This window comes from Drosophila arizonae, chromosome 3 (genome assembly GCF_054131065.1).
Source record: "Drosophila arizonae isolate 15081-1271.41 chromosome 3, UAZ_ARI_1.0, whole genome shotgun sequence".
In the NCBI taxonomy this organism is placed as follows: domain Eukaryota; kingdom Metazoa; phylum Arthropoda; class Insecta; order Diptera; family Drosophilidae; genus Drosophila; species Drosophila arizonae.
The window spans coordinates 19,820,669-19,839,914 of NC_142923.1; the positions used below are offsets into that span (position 1 = coordinate 19,820,669).

Here is a 19,246-nt window from a genome sequence, read left to right on the forward strand (position 1 = left end):
GGCAGCAGCAGCAGCAGCAGCAGCTCTCCACCTGCATCACCTCCTTAAAGCTAGTTGTTGTTGTTGCCATCAACGTCCACTGCGTGTGTCCGCATTCTGCGGGAAAATCATTTTTATATACCCTGTTCCACGAATGAGAGAGGTATTTTGATGTATGAGATAAGTCAGAATAATGGCTTATCCATGCATCCATATCGACAAAGGAATATCATTACTATACAAACGAAAATAGAAATGTGAACAACGTGCTTCACACATATAAAGATCTATAAGATACATAATTGGAGGTATATACTTTCCTATGAATCGATATTTATCGCCAAATTGATATTCTCAAATTAATACAAAATTTTTATATTATTAAATTGAATATTATTATATTTTATATTATTATGCCAAGATTTATAATTACTTTATATATAATCTACAGTTCGATATTTATCGATAGAACTATTTTATTTTCTATATTTTTATATACCGATGAAATATTTTTCAACCTCTGCCCTAAATTCAGAATAAATGTTAAAATAGTTCAAATTATTTATTTATTGTAAGTAATTTGCTTATGTAAGTCTTGTAGAAAATCCTTCACTCACTCTTTCTAGGGTATCTGCTATGCTAAGCATTCACACCCAGAATGCACATGTTTCTTCTTATTTTCTGCGACTTTTTCCAATAAAGTAAATGCTGCACGATGCGTGTGTCGCATTTTGATGCAAGTGTTTCGATTGGTTTTTCGTTGGCCTCAACTAGTTTTTTTTTTTTTTTTTTTGTCAGCTTTACATTTTCTTATTGATTTTGTTGTTGTTGCTGTTTTTTCTTTTTTTTTTTCGGCAGCAACTAAGTGAACGATAAAAACGTCAAAAACAACAAAATGCTCTCGAAATTATGGGCCATAATCGACGGGCCACGCATAACAATAATCGGGCAGCAAAGTTTTCTAATTCCATTGAAATTGCGTCGAGACAACAGAAAACTTAATTAGGGAGGGGGAATGGGGGCCACCAATAAAAATTACGTATGCAAAATGAGACGCAGGCGTGGAGGGGAGCTGTCTGTAGATCAGACCCCACGCACCACGCACCAACGTAACTGCATTTGCTCAGGCTGCGTCGCGGACTCAATCAAGATCTAAGAAACTGAATTGAGATCTGGGTCTGGGTCTGCTGCGCAGTCCCAACACAACGAGCAACTTTTGATTCAATTTAAACCAATTAAAAACACGTGCAAAGTCTATAAATATGAGAGACGAGAGGGCTGCATAATAGAGGCCTGGCTAAGAGCATTATGCAGTCACATTCTTAGGCAAAATAAGGTCAAGAGTTGATTAATCAGGCATGATGGAGCGTTAAATGTATAAACAAAAAGGCAAACACCTTGAATTACACAGAAAATTGTAATATAATATAGAATTATATAGAATAATGCATAAAGGGGTTTTTGAATAGGGTCTTTGGGAGAGACGTCATTTGAATAAATGTATTCAACTATCAAAAAGTAACATTTTACATAGATTTTTATAATGATTAGAGCAATTTTATTTATTTCTGAAATAATTTGAATTTTATTATGAAATAATAATAATTTGTACATAGATTTTTATAATGATTAGAGCAATTTTATTTATTTCTGAAATAATTTGAGAAATTTGATTTTATTTTTTGCTAAATAATTTTGAAATAATGATATAAACAATGGCATGAACTTATCATTTCCATACAATATGTTCATATATATTGGAATATATCTAAGAATCTCCATATTGTCTTACATAAAATAGAAAGACTTGTTAGTCTGCCTGTTCTGATTGTAAGTTGGAGACATTTTTTAGTTATATATCGCAAGCGTCATTGGATTCTCTAAGCTGTAGAAACTATCGAGTTTTTAAGAGCCTATTATACCTGAGGATTACATATTTCAGAAATTACATTAATCCTTTTATATTAAAACTAAAAATCCTTTTCAATTTATGACAGTTTTTCATTTTCCATCTTGCTACCTCCTTATCTTTATCTGTCTCTTTCCCTTTCTCTCTCCATCTCTATCTTCTTCTATATTTGTCTATCATGCCAAAAAGAAATATATAATAGTAACCTCACCTGCCGCTAACTGCAACGTTCGCTGTCAAAGTCAAGCCCACGAAATACTCACACACACAATCACAATCACTTACACACTGAGCAACCGAAATCTCTTAAACCTCTAACTGGAAACTAACAATAAGTAAATGCAAAGATTTAAATCAGCTTCAGATTTGTTGCGGCCACAAAACGAAGAAGAAAATAAAAAAAAAAATACGTTGCAGCAGGAGAGACATGTGGAGTACGCAGAGTGTAAAGCTTAGGAAAAACTTTGGCCACAAACAGGAAATCCTACACACACACACACAGACAGAAATTTTCATTGCTGTGCAGCAAATTATCAAAACGCCAACATCTTTTTGACAAACTGCAAACAGCCAGCGAGAGACAGAGAGAGAGAGAGAGAAACCCCTTCTAGCCAATGCTCCCCGCTCTGGTCTATAGAATCAAGTGCAGCGAACAAGTCGCAGCTGTCTCTGGTGGTCCGCACATTTCTCACTGAAGAGCGCACGAGTTGCCATTTGATACCCTATAGTCAGGTGGGGTGAATGGGGTATGATTAGTTAGTGATAAAGTTTGGCACAGAAAAATGTAAATAAATGTATATGATTTTTCGATAGTTGTCTGTGCTATAGAACTGAAAAATATTATATTTTTGTTATCTATTTTGAGTTCAAAGCATTTGAAAAAGTATTCTCGATTATTTTGAATCTTTTACATTTTTTTTTTATCAAGTGCAAATGGTTCATTCAATATGATCACTGACCAGTGATATGATTTATAACCAAATGGAATATATTATACATAAATTAAATAAAGAAAATAAATATATATAAATGCAAGATATTGAGGCTCCACAGTATTTTAAGGATGTTCGTGTAATATACATATAATATATGTATATTCGTCATTTAGTTTCTTTAAATTCCCTACAGGGTATCTAGTCTAGCAATCACTTTCTGCACAACTTCTCTAAAAAGTACTTTTTCTTCGTATATTTTTCTGATTTGCTGCGATCGCAATCGGGCGCTGCCTTCATATATGTGGAAGAGAGAATGTTTCGGGTTGTGTTTTTTTTTTTGTTGTGTTCTGTGCATTATTTACGGAGCAACGTCCATTACACGGCTCGTTGTGTGAGATGCGCTGCGACGATTGACGTGTCTTACTGTAATTTTTCATGCAATGATCTTAACTTATGGCATCCGCATCGCCTCTCGCCTCTGGTATCTCTCCATCCGACTCTCGACTCTTACCTCCCCACTCAACGCATCGTTGACCTATTGAACCATAATAAATGCCGTCTTGTTGCACATGTGCCGAAAGGACCAAAAAGAGACAGCGTTTTGGCTCTACTACCAAAATACAAAAATACAAAAAGAAAGAAAGAAAGAAAACTCTACCCAAGTCACGTTCTGGTCACTTCGAACCTGTTCTTGTGGCTACTTTTCTCGCATGAATCATTATTTGTTATGCCGAAAGCTTAAAGGCAGGAGGAGGAGGAGGAGAAGGACGAGCAGGAGGCGGAGCAGGAGTGCGCAGGTATTCTCGTGTAGGACTCTTTGGGACAGCTGCAAGTTTGGCCAGTTGGTTACGCTTTGGGCGCAGTCGCCTCTGTCTCGTTTGCGATCATTTGTGATTAATACTATTTATTGGTTGTTTGGATCTTAGCCGGGCCTGAGAAGAAGACAGAGACAGCGAGAGAGAGAGAGAGAGAGAGAGAGAGAGAGAGGAAGACAGAGAGGGCCTTTTAACGTTTTACGCATGTGTCGTAGAGTTGTCGAGTTGACTGTGGAAGTAGATGATGTGAAGTAAATGACAATATTCCAAATTTATAATATATATTCCTAACTTAAAGTTTATTCAGGAAATCAAGAAAAAAAAATTAAAGTTGCTAACAAGTTTCTAAAAGTGTATGTGAATTCATAAAAAGTTATGAAAGCTTGAAATGGTGTGGCTTCGAAAGATTCCGATTTTTTTTTTACTGAACCCAAAATGATTTAGTCATAATAGAACATCGTTTAGCAGTTTCTCTTATGAAATATAATTTATACAAATTGATTACTAAATTTAATTTTAAATTGAAATTTATTTGATTTTATTTTTCAAAATTATATTTGCTTATAATTTTTTCTTTTTGAAATTTTTAATATTGAAAAGTAAATTTTTTTATTTTATATTCTCTCAAGCTTCAACTACGATATTTTCATTACTATTTTATTACAATCTATACTAAAATTGATATCTTTAGTTTCCCACTTTAAAAACTAATTTTCTAAGTACATCGCTAAGTGCTGCAACCCTCAAATCGCACTGAAGTCCCCCTCTAGAGCCCCATTTTACCTTGGCTTACCCTTTCTTATACTAATCGCCCCATTCAGTATCTAAGCGTCAATTGATGAAAGAATTTCACCAGCGGCTGTCGTTGCCACTTTTTTCAATTTCTAGCGCTGCCCGGGTAGCTGTTCGGCTACAGCTCCACGGGCTTTATTATAGATTAAACTCGTGGAGCTGATTTTGTGCCCTCTTCTGTTTTTACTACGTTTATCTATGTGTGTATGAACAGGCATGCGCGTATCCGGCGCAAGCTACAAGAAAAGCGTGCGAAAAAGTGGGCGTCCTCGTCTTGGCGCAATCTTCGACCTTTTGATCTGTTTTCTAAGCCAGCGGCAGCAGAGTCAGCAGCAGCAGTCGCAGCAGACGTCGACTGCGATAGCGACAGCGACTGAAAGTGTTGGCAACATTTTTGTTTTGTTTTTTTTTTTTGTTTTTTATTTCTGCGGCAGTTGCAACTTCCTTTGCGTGCCAAGTGCAAATGCATTACACTTTAACGTTACCTTTAATGTTGCTGCTGGCCCCCCTCTGTCGCTCTCTCTCTCTCTCTCTCTCTAGATCTCCACCTGGCTGGCCCCCAGTCGCAACACGTTGCTGTCGTCTTGATTTTAATTGATTTTTCGGCTTGTTGTTGCACTCGTCGGCAAAGCTTTTGTGATTTTTGTTGTTGTCTGATATGAGAACATGCTGCTGTTGCTGTTGATGCTGTTGATGTTGTTGTTGCCATGGGCGAAAGTTGGTCAGCCAACAGTTGGGCAGAGTGAAAGGGGTTGTATGGCTGTGGGGTAGGGGGCTAGCCACAACAAAACGTGCTGGCTAAAGTCTTTTCTTCTTTTGGCTAAGATTGCTTTTGGGTTCGACTAGGCATTTATCAAATATTTCGAAAAATAATCGGCTTAGATTGGATAGATAACTATGAGTATCTACTCAGAAAAGTTTTTACGATTGTATTATGTATAGGTATAGATTTTTTATAGTACCACAGTAAAATCTATAAAATCAACTCCATATTAAGTATACGAGATGCTTACCAGCCAATGGAGCTTAAGCCATTAAAAAATCATATTGATATTTGTGTTAAAGAGGAAAATTAGCTTATAGCAGTTTATAAATGCAAACGATTAAAAAATATTTTTGAAACATTTAAATGGCCATCAAACTAGAAATAGCTAGTATTATGAAATAGAAATTATAATTATTATTATTATTTAAAAAATATATACAAGGAAAATAGAATAGAAGGAGAATAGAATAGAATGGACCTTAGTCGAATTTTTTTGCTAATAATTTAAAAAACTAATTATAAAACAATAGGTTCGGTTAACTCAATTCAATTATTTAAAAATTTGTCAAATATTAAAATTTGTTTAAAATATAAATTTGTTGTTCAAAATGTAAATAAAGTGGAAGAAATAGCAAAGGTCGAAAGACGTGACAGAGTCAAACATACAGCTTAGTGAATATATATTCTCAATTCATATAGGACTTTCAAATTTAATAATAAAATAATGATCAGCTTTACATAATGAATCTTCGATTAGATCTGTAGAGCTAAAGCTCATGGTATTTATATGATACATGTATATATATTTGTATGCCTATATCATGTTCAGCATTTACCCTTAATGAATGAAACCAGTTCCACTTGGGCATTGATCATACTAAATGCTAGAAAGTTTGCTCTCTAATTTAAGCCAATCAATTATTCAGCTGACCTGCCAAAACAAACAGAAAAGCAAACGTCTTGAAGTTGCAACATGCAAGCTGCAACAAGTGGCAACTCCATTAAGAAAAGCAAACCGTATGAGTGTGTGTGTGTGTGTGTGTGTGGAGGAGCTGCATTTGAAATGGACTCCTGCCTTTTGGCAGCCACCAAAATTTATGGCGTCTGTCATCAATTGAAATTAGCAATTTTGTTTAATTGCAATTTACTTTTATTGAGCCAACAACAATTTCCGCTATGGCCGAGGATGATCAACGTCGCTCGGTCGCTCGTCGCTCCTCGGTTGTCGGTTGTCGGAGGAGTTGTTAATTGCACTTGTGATTTACGTTGTCGAGTGTCAATACACGCAATCCCCAAACGCAGATCGTGGGCTGGATCATGGTTTTCAGTTTAAAGCGAATACACTTTGATTAAATGCATCTTCTCTCTCTCTCTCTCTCTCTCCCTGTGGTTGCGTGATGAAAGATGAGGCTGCTTAGAAGAGTTTTAGATTGATGTTGTTGCAGGCGGCGTTGACGGACCATTAGAAAGTGCATCAGCTCACGCCCACCAAGATAGTGTCTGTGTGTGTGCGTATGCGTGTGTCTGTGGACCTGGGTTCTGGTATCTAAATGCATTTGACATGTTTTTGCGGTCACATTCTGAGGCATAAAACTAATGGTACCGCAAACTACATACATTTAACTTTGGAAAACAAGTATGAGGGCTTTGGCGAGTATGCTCGACTGGCAGATGCCCTGTAAGTACCAGTGCAGGCCTTGTAAACATATATATCAATAATATTTTATATTTATTTTATTACCTCAATATATAATTATTAAATAAAAAAATAAATATTAATTAGTTATTATATATATTTTCTTTATAATAATATGGGATTCATATGTTGACTAGACGATGAGCTGTAAACAATAAACCATTATCTTCTATTTTTATATTTATTATAAAAATAATTGGATTACATAATATATTTCATATTATATTATTATATTATATATTTCTTATTTTTTAAAGTATATCACTAAATAAAAAAATTTTAAAAATAATAATAATAAAAATGATTTAATTATAAAAAATTAATAGTTTTGATAAAATCTTAGCAATTAAATATTTCCCATGATTTTCGAACTATCTTCTCTGCAAAACACACATCGGCCGTAGTTACAGGGTATTAGAACTATCATTCATGTTCGTTACTAAAGAATTTTTTACGATTTTTTAATGCTGAAAGCTTTGCATAACCGTAAAAAAATGCAACAGTCGAGCCGCCGTCTCCCAAAAGCTGTGAACTGGGCTGGCTGAGCGAGCTGGGGGCGCAGTCGCAGACGATGAGTCAAATGTTTTATGAGCCCCAACTCGAATAAAACGCCTAATTATAACGGTAAGCGTAGTTTTGCACGTCCAGGCATTAGTATTGGTGAGCTTTTGAAAGCTCTATGGTCTAGTAGACCAACGCTAGGGTCGGGCTTCATATGCATGATTTGCGTTCGTGCGAAAGCAACAAAAATAAATACAGAAACACTGTCACCTCAGTTGACATAAATTGCTCCATATGAATTATATGCACAGAGACCACACAGCTCTTAGAGAATATGACAGCTGGCCGGCAGATAGAGAATATACGTATATGTATGTATGTGTAAGTTTGTTGGTGCCTGCGTCTCTTTTTGAAGTTGCAACAATATGACCAACAGCCGGCCGTCGCCCCTGCCTCTCCCCCTCTCTTAGCTGCAGCGACAGATGAGAAATGTTGGCAACTTTATCAAGAGCACAATTTAAATGTCAAGTTGATGACGTTACGTGTCTGTTGGCCGGAGGATGTTGGCGTTGTCGCCGGTCCCAGTTGCATGGACCACAGCCAAGACAGATGACTTTAGCAGCTGGCAAAACGCAAGCCACGAAACGGAAGTGCAGCAGTCTAAACACATTCATATACTGCGACTGCTGCTGTTTCTGTTGCTCTCCGAGCAGTGCATGGGAAGTGCTAATCGGGCACAGCACGAAACACGACCAAAAGGCGTTTGCCTGATGAAGATGCGAGATGATGATGAAGCAACGCACCAGGAGGCCGGCGGCGAGGTGCGCGAATGCAAATGTTCCAGGCATAACGAAATGTGATTGCGGCAAATAGAAAACACACACACACACACAATGCGCCTGACTAGTTGCTACGTAAATTATCATATACTCTGGGAAACATGAAAGATTATGAATAATATATGCATGTAGTGGGCAGTGCGAAAATATGAGAACAAAAGGTGAATAGAAAGCATAAATAAGTCATAATTTAGTTGCCTTGGGGCATCATTTGGGATGTTTGTTGAGTTACCAGCTACAAGTTTAATGCTAAACATTTAGTATGGCTTAAGTGGGTGCTTAAGAGCTATTCTTGAGTTGCCAGAAAATTATAATCATAGAAGCGTATTATCCTAATGGCTTCATTTAGTTGTTGCTGCAATTAGCTAATTTGCTTAGCTAATAACTCAGTTAGGGTACAGAAATTATGTCTCCACAAAAAAAAAAAAAAGGCTTTTTAGAATGTTAGATATATGAAATATCGGCTCACTTTCTAAATTCTACAACCTATACTATTTTATTTTTTTATTATTTATCTAAGTACTTTAAAACTGAACTACTCAAATCCTTGTACATATTATCTTACATTAGAAATTTCATATTTCCTTTAACTGTGTGAGAAACTTTCTTAATGATGCCTCAACAATTTTGCTATAAAATATATATATAAATATATTGAAATCTCAGCTAGGGTATTTTAAAGTTTCTCAGTTGGTGCAACTCACGCTGTTCTCTAGTTATGAATGATTTGGGTGATTCATCATTGGCAGCTAAAGCGCAACAATGAAATGATGTGTGAATTAACGTGAATAAGGGGCAATGCTCGTTAGTTCAGCTTTATAACATGATTTGCTCAGTTGTTGCTGATGTTGCTGTCGCTCTTGTTGCTCTTGACCGGCATGCAAAAGGGCTCGACCGAGCGACCGAGCGAACGAGCGGATGAGCGGATGAGCGAGCGATTGCCGAGAGTAACAAGATCATTAAAGTGCCGCATTTGCCAGCATAACCCAAATGCAGACACAGTAGCCACTGCAGTCATAAATAAGGCAGGAATCGTCTTCTCTCTACCCTCTCTATCTCATTCTAGCTGTCTCCTTCTCTTTTCCGTAAAAATTATGAGTGAAGCGCAGGCTTGAGGTGAAAAGCATCGCAGCAAGTGAACGAAGGGAGGGGCGGAGGTAGGGAGCAACAGTCGAAAAGCAAAGCATGTTGTGTCGTCCAACGGTTTGGGTTATCTTTTTGTTGTGCACCGCCTCGGGAGGTAAGTCACACATGCGCGGTGATAATTCAACACGGCAACATTAAATGGTAGCAACAACAGCAGCGGCGGCGGCAGCAGCAGCAGCAGCAGCAACATGTTGCCGGTGTCTTGTTAGAGCTGGCAACGGCAACAGTTGTTGTTGGCGGCGCGAAATCGTGACAAAGTGCTGCCATTGTTAGGCGCAAATGAAGAAAATGCCATTGTGGAAAATCTCTTGATGCGCGAAAAACAATTGCCTCGCTTGTTGCAGTTGCTGCAGTTGTTGCCTGTTGCTGGTTGCAGTTGTTGCTGGTTGCTTGCTACGCTTGTTGCATGTTGCTGCTGCCGTGAAAACGTTTGGCGCACGTTTTGTAATCAATCAATGCGCTGCTCCTGCTGCTGCTGCTGGTGGATAAGCAACGTGAAAATTGTTTTGGCCAGTTTTTTTTTTAGGCTAAACCAAAGCCTAACGAGTTGACATTTGAACAAACAGCATATGTGATTGCTGGAAAGATAGGGTGGGAGGGAGAGAGAGAGAGAAATGGGAGAGGAAGTTGAGTGAAGTTCAAAAATATGTTCGGGTGAGCTTTGTCTATGAATTAAGAATATGTAGATCATATAAATGTCTGTGTAATATAAGATAATTGATAGATAAATAGGTCATATTAAAAGATATATGATTGGAGTAAATAGGATGAGAAGCTAGTTGAATAAACTTCAATAATATCAGGCAACTTATTTATACCCTGATTTCCCATTGAAAATGGGTGATTTCCCATTGAAAATGGGTTCAGGGTATAATGGTTTTGTTAAAAGTATCTAACAGGCAGAAGGAGGCGTGGCAGACCTCAAAGGGTATATATTCTTGATCAGGTCGACGAGCTGAGTCGATTTAACCCTGTCCGTCTGTCCGTAGGTATGAACGCGTCGATCTTAGAAGATATAAGAGCTAGAGACTTAAAATTTGTTTCCTAGGTCCGTGTGCATCAAAAAATCGATAAATACTCCCGATATTTGATTATCGAATAAAAGCCTTATCGAAAATTAGTTATTATTTTTATTAATAGTTGAGAGAGAGAGACTTAGATAGAATGCTTAGTTCCTAGTTAATTTCTTTGCCCAATTTGTAAAAATCAGTATAGATTTGCATGTCACTCTTCTACCATATTTTAGATATATCCTTTTAATATTCTTCATTCTTTCAGCTTCTATTCTCACAAAATGAATTCGAAAAATCGCTGGCTTAAAACAATTCTCACAGTTTCTCATCTCTCACGGAGCCAATTTACGATCAGATAAAAATCACAGTTACAGCAATAATTTGAACAAGCTCAGCTAATTTTATTCTTGCTTTCATCTTTTACACTATGGGGATCTAGCCAGCAGTCACACCTGGCATTCAGTTCGCTAGTGAATAAAAAAACGAAGACCGAAAAGCTATTTATTTTCATCGAGGCGCACATAGAAACACAAAGTTTTCCCTGGCAGTCAATGAAAACTAAGCGCAGACAATTGCCAGCCATAAAGTTGTTTGATATTCATTCATAAAAGACAAACGAACACAAATAAACGAAACTATAACATAAATTATAAAACCAAGAAAATTGAAAATCGGATATGGGCGGACGAACGGACGGACGAACGCATCGATGGTTGGGCCGCAGCCTATGAATGAAATGCAATTGAATTTATGTTTACTTCACGAGATTCTCAAACTTGGCTAATTTTATGGTTAGCTAATTTTTATGAACCGCTAAAGCGCTGCGGCAACGTGGAAAACCCAAATCACAGAGCTCCCAGAGCTCTCAGCGTCGGCTCCGCGCACAGCCCACAGACGTTACAGTTGCCGTCAGCCATTTGACCCTAATGAACTGACATGCCGCGGCGACATGCCTGTTGCTGCCAGCGGGCAGCGGGGGTGTGCAGCGTGTGCGACGTGGGCGCGGTGCGGCGCTTGCGCATCCGCGGGGCGCCCACCGCCTAGCGCACTTGGTTCATGTTGCAACTGAGAAAGAGAGAGAGAGACGCACACACACACACAGTTTATTGACTGGAAATAATTTATTAATTACTATGTGCCTTTTTGTTTTTAGTGCATTTTTGTGTGTATGTGTGTGCGCTGCATACCTCGTAATTCATTGCAAATGGCTTAACGAGGCTACAGACTTTGCTTCGCTATGTAGGTGAGATCATCGTGGGGTCTATGGAAACCAGAGCATTTCTCAACAGAAATAAAAACCTATTGATAATATTTTCTTTTGGTTTTAATTAAATATGATTTTTGGCAAATGTTTTTCGCGTCTTTAAAAGGCTTTTGGAGTTTAGGTGTGCCTCTGATGTACCGAAAATGTAAATAGAATATAAACATGTATCATAATTCACAATAAGAATAGCATTGAGATTCGCATTGTGGTAGATTGAGATCAACGTAAATAAAACTGACGTAAACAATTGATTGATTTGATTATTGTTTTTAAATTTATTCCTCATTTATCTCAACTAAATTCAAGATCATCTTATATTATGGAAGACAGCATTTGGTAGATCTTTTTTCCAGAAAAATTAGCAAGATTTCTATTTAACTTTATATATTCTTTAAATATATATTATAAATATAAATATATAAAACATATTTTACAATATTACAGGGTAACTCTCTAATCAGCTGTCTGGTCAATCTAGCTTTCCACACATATTTTACATTTTTATATTTTCTTTAATTAATTTGATTTCCTCAAACAAAGTATATAATACTTAAGCTGCTGATAAGCTTTCTATATTGTTTCTTTCTTGGGAGCCTAAGATTAAAATTGTATATATGTATATATATTTTGATTAAATTTTTTGTTGTATTTGATGTGGCTCTGAATGTTTTGTAAGCTGGCTGATTAAAAATATGATTTTCATTTGTAAATTTCATTTACAATTCTCTGTTTCATTCATGCATGTTTATGAAGTGTCAATAAAAGTGCAAATGAGGCATGCGGCGATGTGACAAAGTTGCCCTTAAATTGAGCTCAAACTTTAGTCATATATATAAATAATATTGAAAATGAAATTTGACTGCATTCAAAAATATATAATCGGAAGAAGATAGTGAATGAAAAATTTGTTTCAGTCAAAGTACATTGTGTAATTTTGGTTTATAGGTTCCGTCTCTTTAAAATAAAATAAATTTCATTTCATTGAGAAGAAATTGATGAGAAATAAAAATGAAATTAAATAAAATCACATATGAAATAGAAACAGAACCTTTGAAGTATCTGAAATTGATGTAGGAAAGAGAAAATAGAAAACAAATGCAGAAATCATAAAAATTGTATATAAAAGAAAATGTATTCTTTGAAAAAATTGCAAAAAAAAAAAAAAAAAAATAAAATAAAAAATAAAATAAAAAAAAAAAAAAAAAAAAAAAAACTTTCCAATGGTATAGATATTTGTATTTATAGAATAAATATACAAATGTATTTATTACATTTAGTCAGCATGATAATAAATCTGATTTGGCTGGGCTATGTTATGATGACCTCATCAGCTGAACTCTATTGATCCCACACAAAAACAGAAATCTATATGAACAGACACGATTATTCCACTCCATAAGTTCTTTGCCCAATTTGGCTGAATGTGGCCATAAATCTCGGTGCCTTTGTAGCGATTGCAACGAGCGCTGGCAACAGCGATTCGCACTCGAAGAACATTTGTGTGTGGCAGCAATTAAAATCACACTGCAGCCCGATCGTGTCTGCAGCAGACGTGCTTAAAGGCCATCTTTTTGGCTTTGTTTCTTTTTCTTTTCTGTTTTTGTTTTTGGACACTTTTCCGATAGAGCAACACAAACATGGCCAAGATAGAGATACAGAGTACAAGAAGCAACTGCAGTTCACAAAGCGAGCGAGGCAGCTCATAAATTAGTAAATCAGAAAGGCGTTTTATTATGTATGTTATGTTATGCTTCTCTCTTTCACTCTACCTCTCTCTCATTCCCTCTCTTGTCTACAATTTGTGCAGCATGGATGGCTCTAAATTGTAAGCAAATTGTTCCTTGTTAGTGAGGACATTCATTAGTGTCAAATGCTTTGCATGCGTCCTCTCGCTTTGGCCAATTTCACTCTATTAACTGTTTTGGCCAGAGCGACAATTCGATTTACAGTTAGACGCTTTATGTCACAAGTCGCTGGAGAATTATTTGAAATTTATTGCCACGTGAAGCCGAGGATGCTCTCTTGCTCCATTTCCAGTCATCATTCGAGCCGAGATGCGTTGACAGGCCAACAACCACTTGTCACAGCAGTTGCAGTTGCTGTTGTTGTTGTTTTTGTTGTTGCTCCATTTTGTCCATTTAGACGCTTCTTGATTACCTTGCTGCGACATTGCGACCGGCCAGCCATTCGAGTCTCGGTCCCAAGTCTCGCCCCAAGCGTATAAAGTTGCTTTTTGTATTTGCAATTTTCTGTCTTGTCTTTGGCAATTGTGAAAAAGATACTAGCTACATACACACACACATACACACTTGCTGTAAAGTAAAATGTTTTCGATTCAGTTTTTTTTTTTTTTTTACCTGTTTACTATAATATTTTGTAATTGTTTTGGCCTAGTTAACAGCTGAAGCATCTCAAACCGTTCGTGTTAAATATAGTTAGATTTGGATGTTAATATAAATGGTATATGGTATAAATGATGGATGGAAGATGGTATATAAGAGATATAAGATGAAGAGCGAAGATACACATATACATAGATACATAGATACATACATAGATACATAGATACATAGATACATAGATACATAGATACATAGATACATAGATACATAGATACATAGATACATAGATACATAGATACATAGAAACATAGATACATAGATACATAGATACATAGATACATAGAAACATAGATACATAGATGCATGGATACATAGATACATAGATGCATGGATACATAGATGCATGGATACATAGATAAATAGATACATAGATACATAGATACATAGATACATAGATACATAGATACATAGATACATAGATACATAGATACATAGATACATAGATACATAGATGCATGGATACATAGATACATGGATACACAACTACATAGATACATAGATGCATGGATACATAGATAAATAGATACATAGATACATAGATACATAGATACATAGATACATAGATACATAGATACATAGATACATAGATACATAGATACATAGATACATAGATACATAGATACATAGATACATAGATACATAGATACATAGATACATAGATACATAGATACATAGATACATAGATACATAGATACATAGATACATAGATACATAGATACATAGATACATAGATGCATGGATACATAGATACATGGATACACAACTACATAGATACATAGATGCATGGATACATAGATAAATAGATACATAGATACAGAGATACATAGATACATAGATACATAGATACATAGATACATAGATACATAGATACATAGATACATAGATACATAGATACATAGATACATAGATACATAGATACATAGATACATAGATACATAGATACATAGATACATAGAAACATAGATAGTCATCCAGACACATAGATACATAGATGCATAGATTCATAGATTCATGAGGTAGAATACTTGGGTTGTATCTATATGGCATATACTATAGAGCATTATATGCATGTTATGAAGTGAGGTAAGACTTGAGAGTAAAATATCAACAAATTGATCTATCATAATTCATGTCGTACATTAAGATTTGATTTTTCTTTACACCAGACGATTTCCAGATAGCTAATTTTCAAGCTATACCCAATTATTTTCCCATGTGCAGCTCAAGACATTCTCACAAAATGAGACAGAAACTGGGGCACTTAAGGAGCTCATTTGCATTAACAATTTGGCAGTTGGCCTGGTCATTAGCGTCGACAGCGATAGCAACAACAGCAGCAACAAACAGTAGCACGTGCGTTAGGCTCGCAAATTTATAACCCACGCAGAAAACGTACAAAAATTTAGACGTCTATAAAAATCGAAACCAAAGTCTTTGCCTATCTAAGAAATTAAGCAGCAAACGGCGCATACATTTAGCCGCTGGTCATATTTTGTAATCAGTTCCATTTGCCGCTCACCGAAAGACATACCACAGCAGCAACAGCAACTGCAACCACAACAGCAACAAGAGCAACCACAGCAATGTCTCAGACAGCATGGAGCCGACGAGGCGATGGTGTCCAGTTTTTAGGCACCGCGCGAAACCACTTTGGCAATCCAAGTCAAGCGGCACATATTTTCCTGCAGTCTGCTGTTGTTGTTGTTGTTGTTGTTGTTGTTGCAGTTGCTGTGGTTGACATTTTTATGGACATTGGTATGCCCAGCGATTGGGCAGACCCCAAAATAGAGAACGAAAACGAAAACAAAAACAAAAATCAATAAAAACAAAATCAAATCGAAAATCGAAATGCGAAAATTGTCATTGCCTTGCCCACCATTTAACTGTGCTCCATCTCAACTTTAAATTTTGCGTTTCGCCCAAAAAGCCTGATTAGTGCAACAATTTGAAATATTTGTGTTAAATGCCTCGAAATTAATTGCAGTTGCTTGAGCTCAATCGAGCGGCTGCCTCAAAGCCAACCACACAATGAAGTTATATCAATTTGGGGGAAAAAAGCAAATGATTTTCTGCTTTGGCGGCGCCTTATATAAAAAGTCTTTCAGTGAGTCAAATAATTTGATTAGGTTAACCGATTTCGGATGGAAATGGAGAGACAGTAAATAATAGAGTTAGATGGAGATGGAAAAATACTAAACATAGTAGCTAATGAGCTGCGAAAGCTCATTAAATGAATAATTGCCATGTGTTACAAAATACTTTGAATTTTTAAGACGTTTAAGAAATAAAACCCTTAGTTTATAGAAATTGCTGTTTAGCTAGCAAAAACTATGAGTATTTAGGTTAGTTAAAAATTATTACAAGACAACAATTTAATTTTATAATTTTTTGATATTTTTTAAAGTACATTTAGTGAGTCTTAATAAAAAAATTTGGTATTTAAATAAATAGAATTCTTCAAACTTCTTAAGTAAATTATTTGTGGTTATGTAAATAGATTTCTTTAAAATTTAAGAAAGAATTCTGGCTTATTTCAGTTAGGCACTTAAAAAAAAAAAAAAAAAAAAAAAAAAAAAAAACAGTTTTATAATATCTGCTAGTCGAGCATTGCCAACTAAGGAAATAAATTTTTAAATCAATTTTTATTATTAAAACTGACTTGGCACATACGTCAAAGATTTTGTATCTATATTTTTTCTTAAGCTGCATCTTAACAATATTTTATTTTATTATTTTTTTTTTTTTTTCGCAGTTTAGCTGCTTTCAGCGCCAACTTTTCACAGAGCTCCATAAAAGTCTTTGAGCACTTCAAACGAGTCGCTTAATCACACTTTTCATAGCTAATCTAATATCTTGAGCCGCTGACTGGTCAACAATTTTTCTTGCAGCGAGGCGGCGTGGGTGTTGGCTATGAAAGTGGTTGCATTTGTGAGGTTGCGGCTGCAGCTACTGTGCAGCTACTGTTGGGTATGAAAGTCAATTGTCATTTGGCTTCAGCAGATAGTGAGATGTAACGATAAGAGCAGCAAAAGCAGAGAAAGAGAGAGAGAGAGAGAGAGAGAGAGACTCAGAGAAAAGTCAAAAGTTGACAGATTAAAGTGTCAAATTTATGGTCAAAGAATGTGCTAAAGCTTAGGCATTGCTGCTCAGTGGCTGCCAAACTGTGGCATTAAACTAACACCACAACTAACAGCAAACAATTCGTTAATTAAGCATAATGGCCAGTTGCTGTTGTTGTTGACTAAGCGGCTTTTGTCGCTTTGACCCCAAAAGTGCACAACGACAGCTTGCAACAAATACCTTGCAACATGTTGCAAGCAGCTCAAGCCTCTTCAATCAAGCTACATTTGCGACTCTTGACCCTAATGGCTTCTTTGTTGTTGTCTGTTCATTTTTAATTTTATTTTTATTTTTTAATTTATTTACTTGTGATTATTTGTAGATTTTCTCATTTTTAGTCAAGTTTCGCACCAACAAAGTTTTTGTTAGGCATTAAATAATTTTGAGCATTTATGCCGTCATAACTTAAATTCCACGTAAGGTCATAAATCATTTGTTTTCTTGTCAGGCGACTGTAAAGTTTAGCTGTTGACTGCAATTGTTTAGCATAAATATCTTTGGCTGTGCTCTGAAAATGAAGGTAGTACGAGATCTAGATGTGGGCTGTAGTTTCCCTGCCTTTGTTTCAGGTGATCTGAATATGAGTTATAGAGTAGAGTTATCACATACTTCTATATCATATACTTATATATATATATGCCGAAGCAGTGCCTAAAGTAACCAAACAGAATTTTAATACTGAATAATTGATAATTGAAATATCTTTAAAAAACATGTAAAAAAAAAAAAAAAAATAAAATAAATATCAAATATTATTTACATATTCATCATCATAACATCATTATCACTCTAATCATCATATTCAAGTCTAATGTTGTGTTCTATGCACACCCACTCCGCCCATTCATCTCACTTGGAGCTCATTATCTGTTGCCATTGTAACCAGATATGCCTCATGGACTGCAGGCAGTTCGCCTTGAAGTTCAAGTCTTTGTTTTTTTCTTTTTCTATATCATTTTTAACACCCGACAGACAAAAGGCGAAAAAAAGCTGTTATATTACAAGCTGTACTCAAATAACAATTTATTGTTTTGTAACGCGGCTGGACAACAAACCCAAAGTGCAGTTAAAAGAAACCACTCGACTGGGCTCTTCAACTACAATATTATTCTTCGCTTTTCTACACACATCTTCTCCAGCTGCTTCTTCTATTTCTTCGTTTACAACAGCTTGAGCGAGGTTTTGTACTTGAAGAGGAACTCGAATTGCATGAGACAATTTGAATTTGAATTAGAATATTTAAGTTATTTTAGAGGAATTTTAGTTCATTATTTTAATTGCTGACTGAAAGGTGGAACTAGTTTGATTCAGTTCTTGTTATTCTGGAATTGGGAATTGGGTTTATATACAAGATTTTTTAATAATATGATAATTATTATTATTATTATTATTATTGTTATTATAATTATTATAATATTATTATTATTATTATCGTCTTTCAGTTATTGTTTTTATATATAATAATTAAATAAATTATAAAAATGGTCTCATTTAACTTTTTGAACAGAACCTTTACTTTGGTTGCTCTGTTCCGCAGAATTTAGTTTTTATATAACATTCAATAATTAAAGACAATTTAAGTGAAAAGTCGGTTTATTAATTATTGTCAAGTCTGTCTAAGGAGTCAGCTAGTTTTTATGTTTATATATACATATGTGTATATTCATTACAAAAACATAAATTATATTTCAAATATATGTATAAATATATATTTTCAGTTTTATTTGCTTCTTCTCCGCACTTTTCAAAATGCGAGTCACATTTATTCAATTTTCACTAAAATTTTGCTATGTAAAATATTTGTATTTTTCTTCTTTTTTTTTTATTTTTTTTAAGGCTGTTTGTCCCTTGTTAGTTTCAGGTAGTTAATTCTGGCATTTTATGGCTGCTTGGCTACTAGCTCGTTTTTCGTTCTCCTCTTCTTCTTCTCTTAGCTGTCAGTTAATTAGCTAATAAGCTATGGTGGAGCTGTGTAATTGATTTTCCGAAGAACTTCGGCAACAAACTTCAGCTCTCGACTCAAGTGTATTACAAAGCAGAGCTAAAAATTCAATTATGCGCTGCTCCTC

At 35.5% G+C, this 19,246-nt stretch overlaps 1 protein-coding gene across 3 annotated transcripts in view; it reads right to left on the minus strand.

Annotated features, from left to right (window-relative positions):
* LOC108611709 (wing blister) overlaps positions 1-19,246 on the minus strand; it is a 102,144-nt gene that overhangs the window by 41,249 nt on the left and 41,649 nt on the right. The gene's annotated exons all lie outside the window — the stretch shown is intronic.